Source organism: Bos mutus, chromosome 6 (assembly GCF_027580195.1).
Source record: "Bos mutus isolate GX-2022 chromosome 6, NWIPB_WYAK_1.1, whole genome shotgun sequence".
Lineage (NCBI taxonomy): Eukaryota > Metazoa > Chordata > Mammalia > Artiodactyla > Bovidae > Bos > Bos mutus.
Window position 1 is genome coordinate 59748987 of NC_091622.1, and position 17962 is coordinate 59766948.

Consider the following 17962-nt stretch of genomic DNA (forward strand, 5'->3'; position numbering starts at 1 on the left):
GAGTAATCTCATTTTTAGAGTTTTGGAAAACTATGACATGTGAGATGTGTCAGGATTAACCAGAAGGAGACAGCCAAATGTTCACAGCTCAGAGTCTACTTTGATGACTTCTGAGTGCACTGATGATAAATTTAAACGAATTCATGAGTTATTAACTGAGTGGAAAATATATTTAAACACTCCTGATATAGTCAGAAGGCTAAGTCAGTAATTCCAAGCTCTGAATCATCTTAGAAGCTGAAGAAACTTCCCACAAAACAGCTAAATTACTTACCTCAAGCAAAATTTCTTATTTTCAAAGAGTGGGAGTTGGACCAAATTGGTCCAACATACTGTTTTATAATTTTAACCACCTAAGATCTTTTAACACACATTTCTCACACAAATACGAGCTACTTTGATTTGTCCCCATGCCACTTTTCTCTGTTAATCAAAGTTATACTTAGCCACTAATCATAACTTCTGATCAGCATGAGCAAACCAGTGTTGCCACTCTGAATTAATGTATTTTAATTCCTTCTAGAAGCAAAGTCCCTTACCATTTCAGTTGCCCTGTGCAGCTTATACTGCACAAATGCATAATTTTCCCTTTGTCCTCTCCCCAGCCACAAAATGCAAAGAATAAAATCTGCCTCCTAATGCTGTTATTGAGAATTAAAATTAAAAAACCCACAAAACAAGATATAATGTGATTACCACTGTTTCTGGCAGATGGTGGGCACCCAAATGTGGCTTCCTGTGATTGTGAAGTAGACTGTTAGAATCTTGAAGTGAGCTCTCTAGTGCACACTTGTGATCCCCTTTTCTGGGAAACACCACACCGCCCCAACCTATGTGGCAGCAGCAGGCCCCTGGCTGACATCTTGTATGAAGTGACCTGGCCAGTCTGACCAGGATGGTCTATGCCTGGTCTATGCTGAGTATGAGTCTCTTCCCTTAGGAATTTGTAACTGAGACACTGCACTCACACTGGCTGGAAAAGTATTGTGCAGGGTCATTTTTTTTTTTTTGAAGGAGAATCTTTTTTATTACTTTTATGCACAGACAACTCCATAGTGCACACTCAGCCCAGCTTGGTGGCCAGCTCTTCGGCCTTCGCCTTTTCCAGCTTGGTGATGCAAGCCACTGACTTCAGCCCCAGGACGCTGCCTCCCCAGTGACGACGGATCTCATCGTATCTGTCGTTGTAATTGGTCCTGATGGCTTCCACCAGCTTAGCCAGGGCACTCTTGTCCTCCGAGTTGACTTGTGTGAAGGCTACAGTGGTGCACGTCTTCCTGTAGACCAGGCGCCCCAGCCGGGCCTTGCCCTTGATGATGCAGTAGGGAACCCCCATCTTGCGGCACAGGGCAGGCAGGAAGACCACGAGCTCGATGGGATCCACATCATGAGTGATCACCACCAGCTGAGCCTTCTTGCTCTCCACCAGGGTGGAGACAGTGTCGACCCCTGCTCGAAGGACAGGTGGCCTCTTGGTGGGGACATCGCCTTTGCCGGCGGCTTTCTTCTCAGCTCGGGCCAGCAGCCTCTGCTTCTTCTCTTGCTTTGTCTCCGGTCTGTACTTGTGGGCCAGCTTAAGCAGTTGAGTAGCTATTTGTGGGTCTAAGGCCTGGGTGAACTGGTTAATTGCAGGAGGCACTTTCAGCCGCTTATATAGAATAGCCCTTTGCTGCTGCAGCCGGATGTAGCGGGGCCATTTGACAAAGCGGGTGAGGTCCCTCTTGGGTTGGATGTCCTGTCTGAAGCCAAAATTCTTGGGCCACTTCTCGAACAGGGGGTTGACCACCTTCTTGGTCTCCTGCTTCTTCACCATGGCCGGGGCTGGGGCCACCTTCTTCCCCTTGGCCTTCTTTCCCTTCGGCATCTTGAAGGGCTGGCGTAGAGAGCAGGGTCATTTCTACCATAAGAATTAAGAAGAGAGGACAAAGCCAAGAATCGAGATGAAAGATAGATATGATCCTGACACTTCTTCAGACCCTTCTCTCTCATCTTGGTCATCTCCCTGCCTCAGAGTTTCAGAAGACAACCAAACTGTCTTTTGCTTGCGTGTGTGTGCACTCATCACAAAGTCACTTCTGACTCTTTGCGACCCATGGTCTGCAGCTCTTCAGGCTCCCCTGTCTGTGGGATTTCCCAGGCAAGAAGATGGGAGTGGGTAGCCATTTCCTCCTCCAGGGGATCTTCCCGACCCAGGGATTGAACCTGTGTCTCCTGCATCGGCAGGTGGATTCTTTACCACTGCACCACCTGGGAAGCTGTGTCTTTTGCTTAAGATCACGCGATTTGTTTTCTGTTGCTTGTAATCAACGATCTTTAGTAACCCCCCATTCTCTACAGTGATGGAACCTGCACCCTCCCATGAAGACTGAGGTCAGTTGTGACTTGGTGATGTGTGATCCCAAAAGCAATCGCTGGTGGTGAGGATGGCTGTTCGTCCGCATATGTCACTCCAGTATGTGGGAGTCAAAAAGGAAGTGGGCCCCTAGGCAAGACATACATTGTATGTTCAGACTAATTAAGAGTCAAGGATACTAGCCCATCCAAAGGCTGGTAGGAGAGATGGAGTGAAAGGGTTTTATGCTGGCGTCTGTCACCCACCAGCTATGGGATCCCGGTTAACTCATTTCACTTCCTGAGCCTCAGGGTTACTCCAGAGTTTCCTCTGAAGCATGAGACAATGATGACAACAGGAACAACAACAGCGACAGTAAATGTTTACAGTCTATTATTAAGGGCACAGCAAGGAAAACAAAAACTGCTCTTAGTATTTGAAACAGACGGGTGGTGGAAGAGCTGAAAAGCAGACAGGAGACAGAGCAGCACTCGGAATTAGCAATAGCACGAAGCGACCTACCACCTCCAGGCTGAAGGGCCCACGCAGGAGGTGGTAGAGGCTCCCAGCAGAACCACAGCCTTGCCAGCCCGGGCAGGGGTGGCTGGAGCCATGAGGAGGCACAGCCTGGAGGCAAACAGCCGGGAAAAGAACCATGGTCTCCCTTCCCCCAGCCTTCACTGCTTCCAGTGGCCAAACCCAGGTGAAGGCTAGAAACCGCCTGCAGGGTCAGAGGTCAGCAGGGGAGGCGAGGAATGGAACTGAGAGCCAAAGGACTGGGGTTCTTACTATGGATGTGCCAGACACTGTTCTCAACTCTTACCAAAAGCTCAGCAATTATATTCCAATAAAAAAAAAAGTGAATCTAAGAATATGAAAAGAATGCGTATATATGTATAACTGAGTCACTTTGCTGTACAGCAGTAATTAACAAAGCATTGTAATTCAATTATCTTCAATTAAAAAATAATTTTAAAACAACAGATTAAAAAAAAAGTGTTCCTCCTAGGTGGGACACAATGTTATTCTCTGATGAGGAAATGGATGTCAGTGAAGAGGTTATATAACTTGCACAAGAAGACCTTAACAGTTGGTGGCAGGGCTGGGATTCACATCTTTTTTTAAAAATTTTTTTAATTTTTAAACTTTACATAAGTGTATTAGTTTTGCCAAATATCAAAATGAATCCATCACAGGTATACATGTGTTCCCCGTCCTGAACCCTCCTCCCTCCTCCCTCCCCATACCATCCCTCTGGGTCGTCCCAGTGCACTAGCCCCAAGCATCCAGTATCGTGCATCGAACCTGGACTGGCATCTCATTTCTTACATGATATTTTACATGTTTCAATGCCATTCTCCCAAATCTTCCCACCCTCTCCCTCTCCCACAGAGGGGATTCACATCTTAAAGTCCATCTTCCCCCTTCCAGGGGTGTGGCAACCAAAAACAAAAGACCACATTGTTGCCAGCACTGCGCATCTGTTGAGAGGCAATGCAAATGCTTTAAGGATTTAATATTCGAACACTGCATGTATGCTGTTTATCCACAAATGAAGTTACAGGATGTTCTTGGTCGTTCTGAACTCTGTGGACCTCTCTGTGCTGGGAGCCACTACAAACTCAGCCCTAAATTCTGAAACCAAGTTTTCCCACGGCACACACGGTCACAGTACTCTAGAGCAAGTCTCTGCCTCCTTTCTTCCCTCGATATTTATCAAGAAATCATCAAGTTTCAGATATAATGGATACGTATTGAGAGTATTCAATATTTGACCACTCTCTTCCCCCCGCCATTTTTTGCCTTTCCTGTGTAAAAGTTAATGCTAACCAATGACCCTGGGTCAAGCTAACTGTGTGACGGCCTAGATGGAGTACGTTCCAATAATTACCTGTGCTTTAGTCACGCTGTGCCACGCCCATGTTTTGCTCCACCGCAGACATGACTAACAGGTCAAGGAACCCCTCAGCTGGTGGAACCCCTCAGCTGGTTTTGGTTTCCTGGTTCTTCTCCACACAGCATTTCAGACCCCTTATGTCATCAGAGACAAGAGGGCAAATAATCCCTATTTACTAACCTAGCATTAGGATCAACATTTCCTAAAAATAAGGCAAATGTCTAAAGGGACTGCTTTATGAACTAGCCTAGCATTTTAGATTCTAAAGGCAGACAAGTATGTAAAACCGCAAAAATGGGTTTGAGAAAAAATGGCTTTCATATATTTTTCTTTTTACGTTGGCATTCATTTCCTTGCCAATTACATAACTGTTTAATTTTCTTCATAGGCTTAATATTATAAAGGCTTGCTACCTATGGTATTTATTACTACTCAATATTTACTAAATACTAAAACTTATTGCATTTGTACACACTAACATATCAGGTTTTACATACTATTTTAGAAATGGAAAAATATGAGGTTGCTCTACTATGCACATCTATATCTCTAGAAAATAAAAAAAGTGCAAATGAATGCATACTACATTACCTTCAAGTTTAACTGGCAGAGAGAAAGAAAACATTCAAGTGTCTAAAAATGCAGATACCAAATCATGTTATACATCATTTTGGAGGAAGACATAGTTTCTCTGGCAATAAACTGTTCACCCGTGAAATGAAATAACTCTTCTAGGAAAGGATGATTAATTATTTAATAAACATTGTGTATTTTTAGAGTCACTAAGAAAAATAAACGGGAGGAGGTGCTCCAGGAATGTCCGTGGGCAGCATCTCTACCTGCAGCCCACCAGGCCCAGCCCTGTGGGTGCAGAGGATGGGGAGCCTAAATGAGGGACAGTGCAGAGCGGGGGCGGGGCACTCGGGCAGGTGCCCACTGGGGCAGGCCCTGCCAGGCCCTCTCTCATTTATCATCCCACACCAAGCTGCAAACAGGTTCCAAGGCCTCTGTCTCTACACAGGAGGACACTGAGGCTCAGGGTAAGTAATTCACTCGCCAAAGTCACACAGCCAAGAAGAGGCAGATCCAGGAATTAACTGGATGTGTATCAGACTCCAGAGATCCTTTCAATATACCATATAATATATGGTATATCCTTTCAATATACCATTCTGTACCACTCAGAGGGGAGACAGAAATGGGTGAGGATAAAAGAGGGGCAGAGCAGGGGAGAAAAGTGGAGTAGCAGAAGAGGTTCCCACCACCCTAATGGTCCCAAAGATATCAATATCAGACCCTCATCTCTGGAACCTGTTGTTACCTAATATGGAAAAGGGATCTTTGCAGAAATGATTAAATTGATGATCTCTTTTTAAAAACTGATTTTATTTTGGAGTATAGTCAATTAACAATGTTGTGATGGTTTCAGGTGGAGACCAAAGGGACTCAACTATACATACGCATGTATCCATTTTCCCCCACACTCCCCTCCCGTCCAGGCTGCCATGTGACATAGAGCAGAGCTGATGATCTTGACATGGGGATATTTTCCTGGATTATCTGGGTGGGTTCTAAATCTAATCACACACATCCCTACCAGGGAGAGTCAGAGGGAGATCACAAACTTAGAAGAGAAGCCTACAGAAAGAGGATGTGGAGACAGGAGTGATGGCACAGCCAAACACCACCAGCAGCCACCAGCAGCTGGAAGAGGAGGCAAGGAATGGATTCTTCCCCAGGAGCTCTGGAGACAGTGAACCTACAAACATCTTGATTTGGGCTTCATGAAACTGATGTTGAACTTCTGGTTTTCAGACTCTGAGAGAACAAATTTATATTGTTTTCAACCAGCAAGTTCATGATAATTTGTTACAGGAGCTACAGATAAACTAATACACTGGCCTGCTGAATTCAAGCCGAGAGTTCTGCTGTGTGTCCCCCTCAGCTCTGCTATCACCCAAATGCCAGGAGCTACATCTTGGGCTTTCAATTCTTTCTGAAGTTTCCTTCTCCCTTCCCCTGTGTGATTCTCAGCAGAAGTTAAAAATCGGAGTGTTCACATTAACAACTACAGGAGTAGGAAAAACCACTGGCCCAGGATTTAGAATTCATGGTTTCAGATATAGCTCAATCACTTTTTTTTTTTTTGGTGCAATAGTAAGCAAGTCATGTACAAGGTCTGGGTCTCACTTTTCTCATCTGTTAAAGGCATAATATTATGTCCTTTGGTCCTTGAAAAGATTAAAGGAGATAGTGTACACAGATCCTCAGTAGACTATCAAGCATTATATTAAAACATGGAGAGAGTTCTGATTATTCTCTCTTCTCGCCTTCATACAATTTATGATCATTTTTAAGAACCTAACATAAGGCCAGCATCATGCTGAGTTACACATAAGGAAGACTAAAACATGTGCTAGTTATCTGGGAATTTATAATCTAACTGGGGAGGGGCACACATTTACATTAAGTAACTACACAGGGTTGAAAGATGAAGTGTCATTTAAGATCTACATGACTAGAGAGATCAAAGAGATCATAGGGCACTGCAGTGATATGAATATATCCAGTCCCTTTCCTAGGGAAGTAAATCTCCCCATCTCCTGAAGTCACACTTGGACATGTAACTTGCTTTGGCCAGAGAAGTGTGAGAAAAAGTGTTAAGTGTTGTTCCTAGGCAGAAGTTTTAAGAGTCAGTGCATTTTTTCCTCCTAACACTATGGCTGGCAAAACTCTAAACCGTGGCACTCCCTTCTGCCTTGGACACAGAATAAGGAGGTACTACAAGGAGCAGTACCTCCAGCCAACATGGCACGGACATTTAGTAGAATGAGGACTGTCCTAAGCCACTGGTCTTGATTGTTACTGAAGTATAACCTAGACAGTGCTGACTGATACAAATGGTGACAAAAAGACTAACAGAAGAGGTGGGACCTGGACGTGCCATATACTTAGTATATGATAGTTTGCTATCTTGATAGCTCTACTACAAAGTGCTTCATGGGACTGAAGAACTCATCTAATTACTTGCTATTACTATTCCATTTAGTATCACGCATGAAAGCAGGAACCATGAAGCACTTGTTCATAGTTATATCGTTGGTGCCAAGCACAGTGGCTGACACATATTGGGGACTTAATATATGGGTGTCTAATAAGTTCCCAGAGAGGTAGATGGGACCACACAGGAGAGGAAGAAGGAGGGAGAAAAGATATCCCACAGTCTGCAACTTCAAGGCGGGCACAAGGACGATGTGGCCTTGGGCATAAAGCAAGCCACCCTGACAGATCATTTAAAGATGCACAGGTACAATTATGGTTAAATTACAAAGTTAAAAAAACAAAACTCGGTGCCCCTTCTGGATGATGACAAACTCTCCTCCTGCCCTGGTTAACATACTTCTTTGCTATAATCTATTCTAATAGTATGAGTCCAAGGCCTATGGCAATGATTAACAACATGATGATTAAAAGTGACTCAAGATTCAAAGACTTAAGATATACACCTCTTTTTTTAAAAGAGAGGCACTCTAATTTGTTCAGTATAGACATATTAAAACCTTATCTTTTATTTAAAAAAATTTCCCTCCCTTTTATTTCAACCTTTGACTTAACGAATTTAATGAATAGGATTAGGTTTTATCTTTTTTAATAAATATCTTCTACAGTTTCTTCTAAGTTAAAAAAAAAAAAAAACAAACCCAAAGCAACTCTTAAGCTGGAAGCTATACAGAGATAAATCAAAATATTTCCTCTAGACAATAAAGGGGCTCACCCATTACTCTAGGCCACCGACTCTATGGAGGAAATATATTAAGAAATTCCACACCATCCATTAGATGTAATGTTTTTAGTAACTGCTGCTTATCTTTGTAATCAGATCCCTGGTGGAGAAAACTAGCCTTGTGAGCAAGTACCTTGAGGGCTGAGGTGGCTTCTGTGACACTATTATTCTCTAATTCATGCAGAAAGCAAGTATCATTTGGACTGGTCAATAAATATTCATTGTCTACAAAGATATATTTTTTAATTTGTTGTTCTCATAGCCACCCAGGGATTGTACAGGGGGAAAAAAATTTCCCTCAAAATACTCCTCATTGCAGAATCCACAGCATTTACCAACTACTGAATAATAGGGAAATCAGGAAAAAATCTGTATTTTAAACACTCTATTGGTTAATGGGACATTACAGCTGGACTCTATTTACTTATTAAAATTTATATCCATTTGCTTTCCAAAAGAATAAAGTGGTTTACAACAGAAGACACATATTCTAGCAGGCTCTTAAATTAGAATAAGATTTAAAACCAAATGGAAGAAGGAAGTGATTCTATAAATCGTTAGGCTAAATATTAATTTGAACTACATCCAACCATCTCAGATCCTCGAAAAAGGCAGTCATATGGTTCAGTGTAATATTACTGCAACTGAGAGTTTGCTTTAACTTGAAACTTCCTGGCAAAGAGAGAAACATGACAAATTATGCAATTTGCACCATAAACCAAATTCTTTTAAAATTTATTTAATTGGAGGCTAATTACGTTACAATATTGTGGTGGTTTTTGCCATACACTGACATGAATCAGCCACAGGTGTACATGTGTCCCCCATCCCGAACCCCCCTCCCACCTCCCTCCCCATCCCATCCCTCTGGGTTGTCCCAGTGCACCGGCTTTGAGTGCCCTGGTTAACTAAATTCTTTAAGGAGAATCCACTGACTGCACCAAAAGCTGTGCTTCTGACAATACCACACTTCTCAGTGCAGGCATGGGGAGTAGAGTGCTAGGCAAATGAAAATCTAAAACAGAGATCTGTGATGACAGACTGTGATAGAGAGTCATCATTCAGAGTCTCTCAATCAGTGCACTGCAGTGTTTTCTAATCTGGTGGGCCCCAGAAATGCCACTGATTCCCTGAAGTTCGTTGGTAGGAAGCAAATAATGTGTTTTACGCTCACAGAGTGTTAAGCTCAGGACAGCTTGGGAAGCCCAATGGTTCAATGGTAAAGAATCTGTCTACCAATGCAGGACATGCAGGAGACATGGGGAAGATCTGGAGAAGGAAATGGCAACCTACTCCAGTATTCTTGCCTAGAGAATCCCATGGACAGAGGAGCCTGGTGGGCTACAGCTCATGGGGTCATAAAGAGTCAGACATAACTGAGCATGCACAGAGGAGAGCTTAGAGCCTTAAACAGGTAAGCTGTGTATTCTGGGCTCTCTGAGAATAAGATGTTTCCCCAAATTATTTGTTTATGCAATCTTTTTAAATTTAAACACCAGGTATTAGGCTGGTAGAGTGGTCAGTTCAAGGACTTTTTGGAAAAGGTAACCAAAGATCAGTGTAATTCAGACCATAATCAATTAGGGTAAAAGCAGCATTCAAAAAGTTAAATAGAGTGTAGCAAAGAAAAAAAAAAATCAAGGAACAGAACACACTGCAAAGATAAGTATTGTTGTGTGCAATTTTTGTGTGAATAAAGGGAAGGCAGGGAGGGGAAAAACTAGATCGTGTCATAAACTATGTTTCTTACGGGTTAGGACAAAATAGCTTGAAAGCCAATGACACAAAAAACAGATGGCTACAAAGAATGTGGGGGCTCACACAGCAAATAAAAAAAAATCTAATTCTCCTTGCAAAATTTATTTTCATGTGAGTGAACACACACAGACATAATCATCAAGTTAAATAAGGCTCCCTTCAGAGATGCTGGGATTTAAGTTCCCATTGGGTTGGGTTATGCCCTGGAGGAGGGAATGGCCGGTTCAATCCAAGGAAACATAAAGGCTACATGAGGAGAAAGTGGGCAAGCGGGAAAGGACAGCAGATAAGGGAAGGGAAGTGCAGGGCGAGGGCACAATTCAGCGTAGCTGGACCTGTGCACTTGGCCACCATGCCAGGGGGAGGGACAGAATCCTTAGCGCCTGACCACTCCCTACATGTTGGTGGGGGCAGTAAGTTGTTGGCTGTGCAGCTGATTAGACAGCAGAGCCATGAACCACAGTGGACTGAGGGCAAACGTGACCTGGCTATAGGTTGGCCAAGGAGGCGCTATGCACACACCGCTATCTACAGCCTCATGGTTTGCAGGAAGGAGAGAAGCTTCTTTCATAAGGTGGATGAATTCACTAGAACTCAGACAGATGCTTACAGATTTAGGAATGACTGGTGCTCTCTCATCATTATCCCAATCCCCATTCCAGTTGTGTTCAAACACTGAAGGGTGGGAGGGCTGCTGACGGATCAGGGCCAGGGAGAATCAGATACTTTCAGTCTGAGCCAAATACCTATTGCACAGCTTTGGTAATCAAACAACTGGTGCCGTCTGTAAAATTCCTGCACAGCTGACCCCGCCCCACAGGCTGTCATTCCCTATGCAGTCTGTCTCCTGGGACTCACCTGCTTTCAGTGCCTTTGTAGAAACATTTGGTTCTACTGGGCTAATAACTGAGACTTAGATTTTTCTGGCTTTGTTTCCAATAAATTTATACATAGGAGTACTCCCTTAGGGGGGTGCCAAGAAAAGATTTAGGGATAAAGAGGCAGGGGCCACAATTTTCCAGCCACAAAGGGACCCTCCACTCTACCATGACCTGCCCTGCTCTTAGCTGGGTGGTCCAGGATCCGGGGCCTGGGTGCCTGAGTCCTGCCCGAATGTGGATCTCTAATGGGCCAGGGTGCTCTGTGCATGAAAAGAGGAGCCCTTGAAAATGCAGCTGGAGCCACTCATCCAAAGAGGCAGACTTGGCAAGACAGGGCCTAGAGAAGCAACTATAAGCGCAAGGCACTGCCTTCAGAGAATGGTGGCCTTCTGTGCATGGCCAGTCCCCTGCCCCAGTACCTGACTGCTCTGTTTGCCAGCAAGCCCTGAACTCAGCCTCCTGCAACCCTGGGCTCCTGCAGAGGCTGTAATTTTGCACCCCTACCCCACCTATTCCACCCCAGTATTTTCAGACCCTTCTTCCCCTTTGGCATGTTTCTGGTGTGAAATACCAGGCAAAATAACAGACTTTCCTAGGTTTTCTTTTTCTTACTCCCCACTCCCTCCCCATTCCACTCAACTTTGCTGGATATGTGAATGGTGCCAGATGAACCTGTCACTGCCTCTGTGTTCCTTTATTTATAATCCAAATGATTCTTCCTGGGTTTCTCAAGATTTACCCTTTCCACTAAAAATGAACTCTTTGGCTCATGTATTTTTATTTGGCCCAAGTCTAATCTGGAGAAGGCAATGGCACCCCACTCCAGTACTCTTGCCTGGAAAATCCCATGGACGGAGGAGCCTGGTAGGCTACAGTCCATGGGGTTGCAAAGAGTCGGACACAACTGAGCGACTTCACTTTCACTTTCTAATCTGGTACTTCTAATCTCTGACCACTGAAACCATGCCTGCCTGACTCTGCTCCCAGGACTTTATCTTCAGAAACGAGTCCTTGTTTGAGGACCCTGACTTCAATTTCTTAATTCTTATTTTTTATTTCCTTCCTTCTCTTCCTTTTTCTAAAGAGTAGTTCCAAGAGCACTCTTTGGGAACTGCCTGGAAAAGAAGACTCCCAGTTGAAGGTATAATAAAGCAACAGGAGACGCAGTGCTGGAGCCCACAGGTGCTGCTAAGAGGAAAAGCAGCAAACATATTAATAAAGAAGGGAGCATAACTCGGTTGTCCTCTTGCCGAAGGAGAGAGGCAAGCAAACTGGAGAAGAGAAGCATGGACCCCAGTGGCAGCTGGTATGACTCATGCCAACCCAGGCATGAACATGCCTTCATGCCAGAAGGAAGGGTGGAAGTCATGGAGACCAAGTGACTGGACTGAACTTTCATTACAAGATAATTTTTACAAATTCTCACCTTTCTCTATTAAAAAAATAACTCTCACATATGCAATTCATTGCCAGGCTTTAATTCACAGCTGTGATATGTAAGCATCAAGTCTAGTTTAATAAGAGGGTTAGGGACACACTAAGCCACTTGGTTGTGGCAGAGGGCCAGGAGATTCTAAACATTAGTATTAGCCCTTGAAGAGTCATCATCTCATCAAGTCAAGACTCACAAGGAACCAATAACAGAAGAGTTTTAGATATTTAAAGTCAAAGACAAAATCATGCCAACATCCTATGTTTTGAAGTTTCTACTGATTTTTATAATCTGTTATGATTGACCCAGGGTAATACTTTAAGGAAATATTGTTATTCAGTTGCTAAGTCATGTCTGACTCTTTATGACCCAATGGACTGTTGCAGGCCAGGTCTCCCTGTCCTTTAGCATCCCCCAGAGCTTGCTCAAACTCATGTCCATTGAGTTGGTGATGCCATCCAACCATCTCATTCTCTGTCACCCCCTTTTCCTTCTGTCCTCAATCTTTCCCAGCATCAGGGTATTTTCCAGTGAGTTGGTTCTTTGCATCAAGTGGCCAAAATATTGGAGCTTCAGCTTCAGCATCGGTCCTTCCAATGAGTATTCAGAGTTGATTTCCTTTAGGATTCATTGGTTTGATCTCCTTGCTGTTCAAGGGACTCTCAAGAGTCTTCTCCTGCACTACAATTCCAAAGCATCAATTCTTTGGCACTCAATCTTCTTTATGGTCCAACTCTCACATCTGTACATGACTACTGGAAAATATTACATCCTCAGTAAAAGTACTGCCCCTGGGGACAATGCCTGGCAGTCCTATGAAGGCACCTCCACATCTCTGCCATTCCAGCAATGATCCCCACTGCAGATGGACAGGCTAGGATGCTAAGTGCCCCCAGTACCAGTGCGAGGGAAGAACATGATTATTATGAAATTGCAAACAGTGGGATTCCTACTCCAGTATTCCTTCTCTTGATCACCTTAGCTCTCAAAATCTTGACATAATTATATACAGTGAGACACTTTTGAATTCCACCTAATGTCCTCAAATTTGTCTTCTCCAGTGACCAACTATACACTGTGATATTATAATATAATAAGAAATATATATTAGTTTTTGTCCTGCCACAAAACTCCTAAAACCCTTGTAATTTCCTGAGTGGTAGGAGTGCCTTTTGTAATAATAGTTGGTCTTAGTCCCTGGTTTCTGACACAAGAGCTTGTAAAACCCTTGAAACATGCAGAGTGACAAGCAGATCTTTCTGTACACGAATGAGATGTCTGGAGGTCCCCTACATAGCTTCAGGATGGAGGCTGGTCCCAGAAAAACCACACTGTGATTAAAGGGTAGAGATTTACAGTTTTACCCCAACTTCCAGGGAGGTGAGAGGGCCTGGAGATCGAGCTAATCACCAAAAGCCCATGATTTCATCAATCAGCCTGAGTAAGGCAACCTCCATAAAACTCCTGAACAATCGGGTCGGGATAATTTTGGGGGTTGGGGGTGAACACATCCAGGTGCCAGGACAGTGATATACCCACAAACTCCATGGGGACAGAAGCCCATAACCCTTTTGAATCTCACCCTATATACTTCTTCTGGCTGTTTATTTGTATCCATTATAGGAAAATGGTAACAGTAAGTAAAATGTTTTCCTGAGTTCTGTAAACTATTCTAACAAATCACTGAACCAATGGAGAAACCTCCCTGGGAGCCTCTGATTTACAGCTGCTCTGGCAGATGTGGGGGTGGCCTGGACTTGTGACTGAAGTGGGGGCAGTCTTGTGGGGACTGAGCCTTCAGCCTGGGGGTCTGGGCTAACTCCTGATAGTGTTGGAATTGAGTTACATTGCAGGACACTTAGTTACTGTTGGCAGAGACCTGGAGAGTTGTTTGGTGTGGAACACGGACACGTTTGCTGTCAGAAGTGATTCTGTGAGTAGAAATGAATCATTTGTTGTTGTTCAGTTGCCCAGTCGTATCTGACTTTGCAACCCCATGGACTGAGCACACCAGGCTTCCCTGTCCTTCACCATCTCCTGGCGCTTACTTAAACTCATGTCCATTGAGTCAGCGATGTCATCCAACCATCTCGTCCTCTGTCGTCCCCTTCTCCTCCTGCCTTCAGTCTTTCCCAGTTTCAAGGTCTTTTCTAATGAGTCAGCTCTTTGCATCAGGCAGCCAAAGTATTGGAGCTTCTGTTTCAGCATCAAGTCCTTCTAATGAATATGCAGGAGTGATTTCCTTGATTGATTGATGAATTCAGGATTGACTGGTTGGATTTCCTTATAGTCCAAGGGACTCTCAAGACTCTTCTCCAACACAACAGTTCATAAGCATCAATTCTTTGGTGTTCAGCCTTCTTTATGGTCCAACTCTCATATCCATACATGACTACTGGAAAAACGATAGCTTTGACTATACAGACCGTCATTGGTGAAGTAATGTCTCTGCTTTTGTAATATTCTGTCTAGGTTTGTCATAGCTTTTCTTCCAAGGAGCAAGTGTCTTAATTTTATGGCTGCAGTGATTTTGGAGCCCAAGAAAATAAAGGAGTTGCATTATACCCTCAATCATTGTATCCACCGTGAAGCCCAAAATCTGAGATGATTACATTTAAGTGTAAGAGTTTGAGGTGATGATTTGTGTATGAAAGCAGTGACTGCTTATTCATCTGTGGTAACATAAGGCTTTTAGCGGCTTATCAAACAATCATTTTTTAAGTACATACAACAGTCCAATAACTGAGTGACACTCTGGGTTACAACAGTTACGTTTCCTGCTAAGACGTGAATCCAGGTTGGTGTGGGTCGTTAGGCTACGTCATCACTGATACTATACTGCCTTCTGGTTTTGGAAGGCTCCAGTGTTCCAAGAAGATTGTGGCACTTTGCAGACTGACAGTGAATCACTGGAGCCTAGCATAACGGATCACCCCTCTGCTGCATCCAGAAACGGCCATCCCTCATCTGACTTGGGAGTCAGGGGAAGTGTGAGAGATGGAAGTTGCTCAGGGATCATCATCACAATTTTTTGCTTCCTTTTGACATGACAGCCTCAAGCCCCTACATTTCACTGCCTGGTGCTGAAACATGCTTATGAGAAACAGTGGACCAGTTATCAAAACAGAAGATGCATTTCTCAGAAGAAATTGTTGTCTTTCATACATCCACCAACAGGGACAGCAACACCAAGATGGGTCGGCTTGCAAACACCCTCCACATACTCCTCTGAGGGACCTCTTAGACAATCACTTACTGTGTCTTTCCGTAAAGGTTATTCTAGACTGAAAGTATTAGCTAGCATCCTGGCATGATTAATAGAAGGCAAGGAGGCCACTTTCATAGAGATAAAATACAACCAAGGTGTAAGTCGGCAGAATGGTCAAGTAAATCCCGATGCCTCTGCTTACTCTGTGTCTGCATTAAAAAGAAATTAACTCTAGAGGTCAAGATAATACTGGAGCAAAGGGAGAGAATTACTGCTGTCTCCCTGAAGACTTTTCTCCCTGAGGCAAGACAGCATATACCTTAGATTAAACTTTTATCAGCAGATCTTGCAATTCCATCAATCTTTCATTACGGGCTGGCTCAGAGAACCCTCTGACTACTTGTCATTAGGAGGCTTTCCATCCTCCCCGTGAGGACCCGCCTCCCTCCATCACCCCTAGGAAAAGAAACAATGGCAAAGTGAAAATAGAGGTAACTTTCTGATTAGCTCAGAAACCAAGAGGCCCATTATTTCTAAAATCCTAAAACAGAACTGCCCTTTATCACTGACAACTTCTACCAATTTAGAAAGGATGTTTCCTTGGCACCCACAGTGTGCAAGGCTGGACAGAAAGAATAGCTGCACTCAACTTGGTCGCCTGAAAGCCCTCTTCTTGGCAGACACGCCTTCCACACCGCCTCCTGCAGTCAGGGCTAATTCAATTTAAGGGTCAACAACAGAGAGTAGAGGCAGGAGACCGGAACCATGTCAGTTATTGGAACAGAGAGAGAAGATCATATAAAGAATGGTAACTACAAAATGAAAGGGGAATAGGAAGAAGCTATCATGAAGGCAGCCACTGCAAGAGGGGGCTGTGACCTGGAGGGTGGAGAGAGCAGAGGGCAGAGGTTGGAACTAGTAAAACCCACAAGTTTGGAGAAGCCCCATGGAGCAAAACCTCTGACACGGAGGAGGTGGTATGCTGGGCTGGTGTCTCTAGACTTGAAGCAGGACCAGGGACCCGGACCTTTAAAGGGGGTGCCTAAGCCAGTTGTGCTGGTGGTTCTGCATTTCTGTATTGGGAAAACTGTGTCATAACTGATGCACAGAGATAAAAATCCTGTTCCAGGATGAAGCTCACCGCAGGAAGTAAGTCCCTCCCTCCCTCCAGCCACACAGTCCCGTCAAGTCTGAACCTAACGTAACAGCAGCAAACCAGAGAAGCAGAAGTGTGGTCTGCAGAGTCCTGGCTCCAGCCTCACAAAGCAAGCAGAGAACAGTGGGTTTGGAGCTCAGGGACAGCGGCCCAATAACTGGCATAGGAAGCAATAGGTCACAGGCTGGGAACACGGAGGTGATTCGTTTCCAGACTGTCAGAAGCCCGCTTGTTTCACCTCTTCTTTGGTGATAGTGGTATTGACTTGGCAACTGTTGGCCCAGCTAGGGACTCCATTTCCCAGAATCCTTTGTAGTGGCATGGGGCCAAAGGGATGTGACGAGAATGTGGGCGTAACACGATGTGCGAGGGTTCCAGGTCGCCGTCAACTTAAGAGACAAGTCCCTTGGCCAGTCAGACTAGGAAGACACCGGACAGCAGAACAGGACTTCCTGTTTCCACAGACTTCCTTCAGAAGTCACAATGACTGCCTGATTCAATAATGATGAATGCATTATTACCTTCAACACTCTTTCTGTAAAGAACCAGGCCATATTGGGCCACCGCATTTGCGTCTCATATTGTTTTTTAACCTTTCCTTTTTAAAATAATCCGTTAAAGATGGAAAGACACTTTTAGCTCGGGGGCCTCTACTGTTAATTCACACCCCTGGTTTTATCTCATTAAGGAAAGGGACCAGGCCTAGATTGTGGAGTTCTTGGTCTCCCTGCTGACCCCAGGTTACTTTGGCCCGTCCATATGTCTTGTCAGGATTAAGGGAGGAGCTCTCCTTGGACAGAGGACAGTTCCCAGGAGCCTGTCTTTGCCTAGTTAGCTGGGTCACTTAAGGCAAATCACACTCTCTGACCTCAGCTAATCCCTGAAATAAAAGGGTTTAGAGACATTGGCTACTCAGCCATCTTTTACATTTAAAAGCCTGTAAGTTACAGTTTGACATATTTTAACTAGTTTACAGTCAGGATGCCCTATGCATCAGCCCCCATCCCAAGTCCCGAAATTAAGTAGCATTTTTCACAAGAATCAACACAAAACAACACTGGCAGGAAAACAAAAGCATGAACTCTGTGTGGTGAGACTTCTAAAGGAACGTAAACCAGGAGCTTGGTGGATAAAACCAGTTGGGAATATCCCAAGAGAAGAGAAAATGAGAAAAAAAAAAATTACTCAGTGCACTTGAGACTTACTATGTTATTTAGATAAAAGTTCCCCGAGATCTTAACTAAATCAGTTAAGCCCAAGATAAACATTTGAAAACTTATGAATAATCTATCACAAGGTAAAAATTGTTCATCAAAAAGAGAAAAAGAGATGCATAAAACACGTTCTCAGAAGAGACGCTCTGCTATACAAACTATAAGCACAAACAGTATCTCAGGGCCAAGATTCAACCTGCAGAAGAAAGCGCTTTTAAAAAGTACTTGTGCACAATGGCTGTGAGGGTTGCTGTTAATTAGGAAGGAATTTTATTTCCTTAGAGCAGGCCCAGTGGGGGT

At 44.0% G+C, this 17962-nt stretch overlaps 1 protein-coding gene and 1 pseudogene across 12 annotated transcripts in view; both read right to left on the bottom strand.

Annotated features, from left to right (window-relative positions):
- APBB2 (amyloid beta precursor protein binding family B member 2) overlaps positions 1-17962 on the bottom strand; it is a 381482-nt gene that overhangs the window by 49036 nt on the left and 314484 nt on the right. The window lies entirely within an intron of this gene.
- Positions 1041-1892, bottom strand: LOC102282854 (large ribosomal subunit protein eL8 pseudogene; annotated as a pseudogene).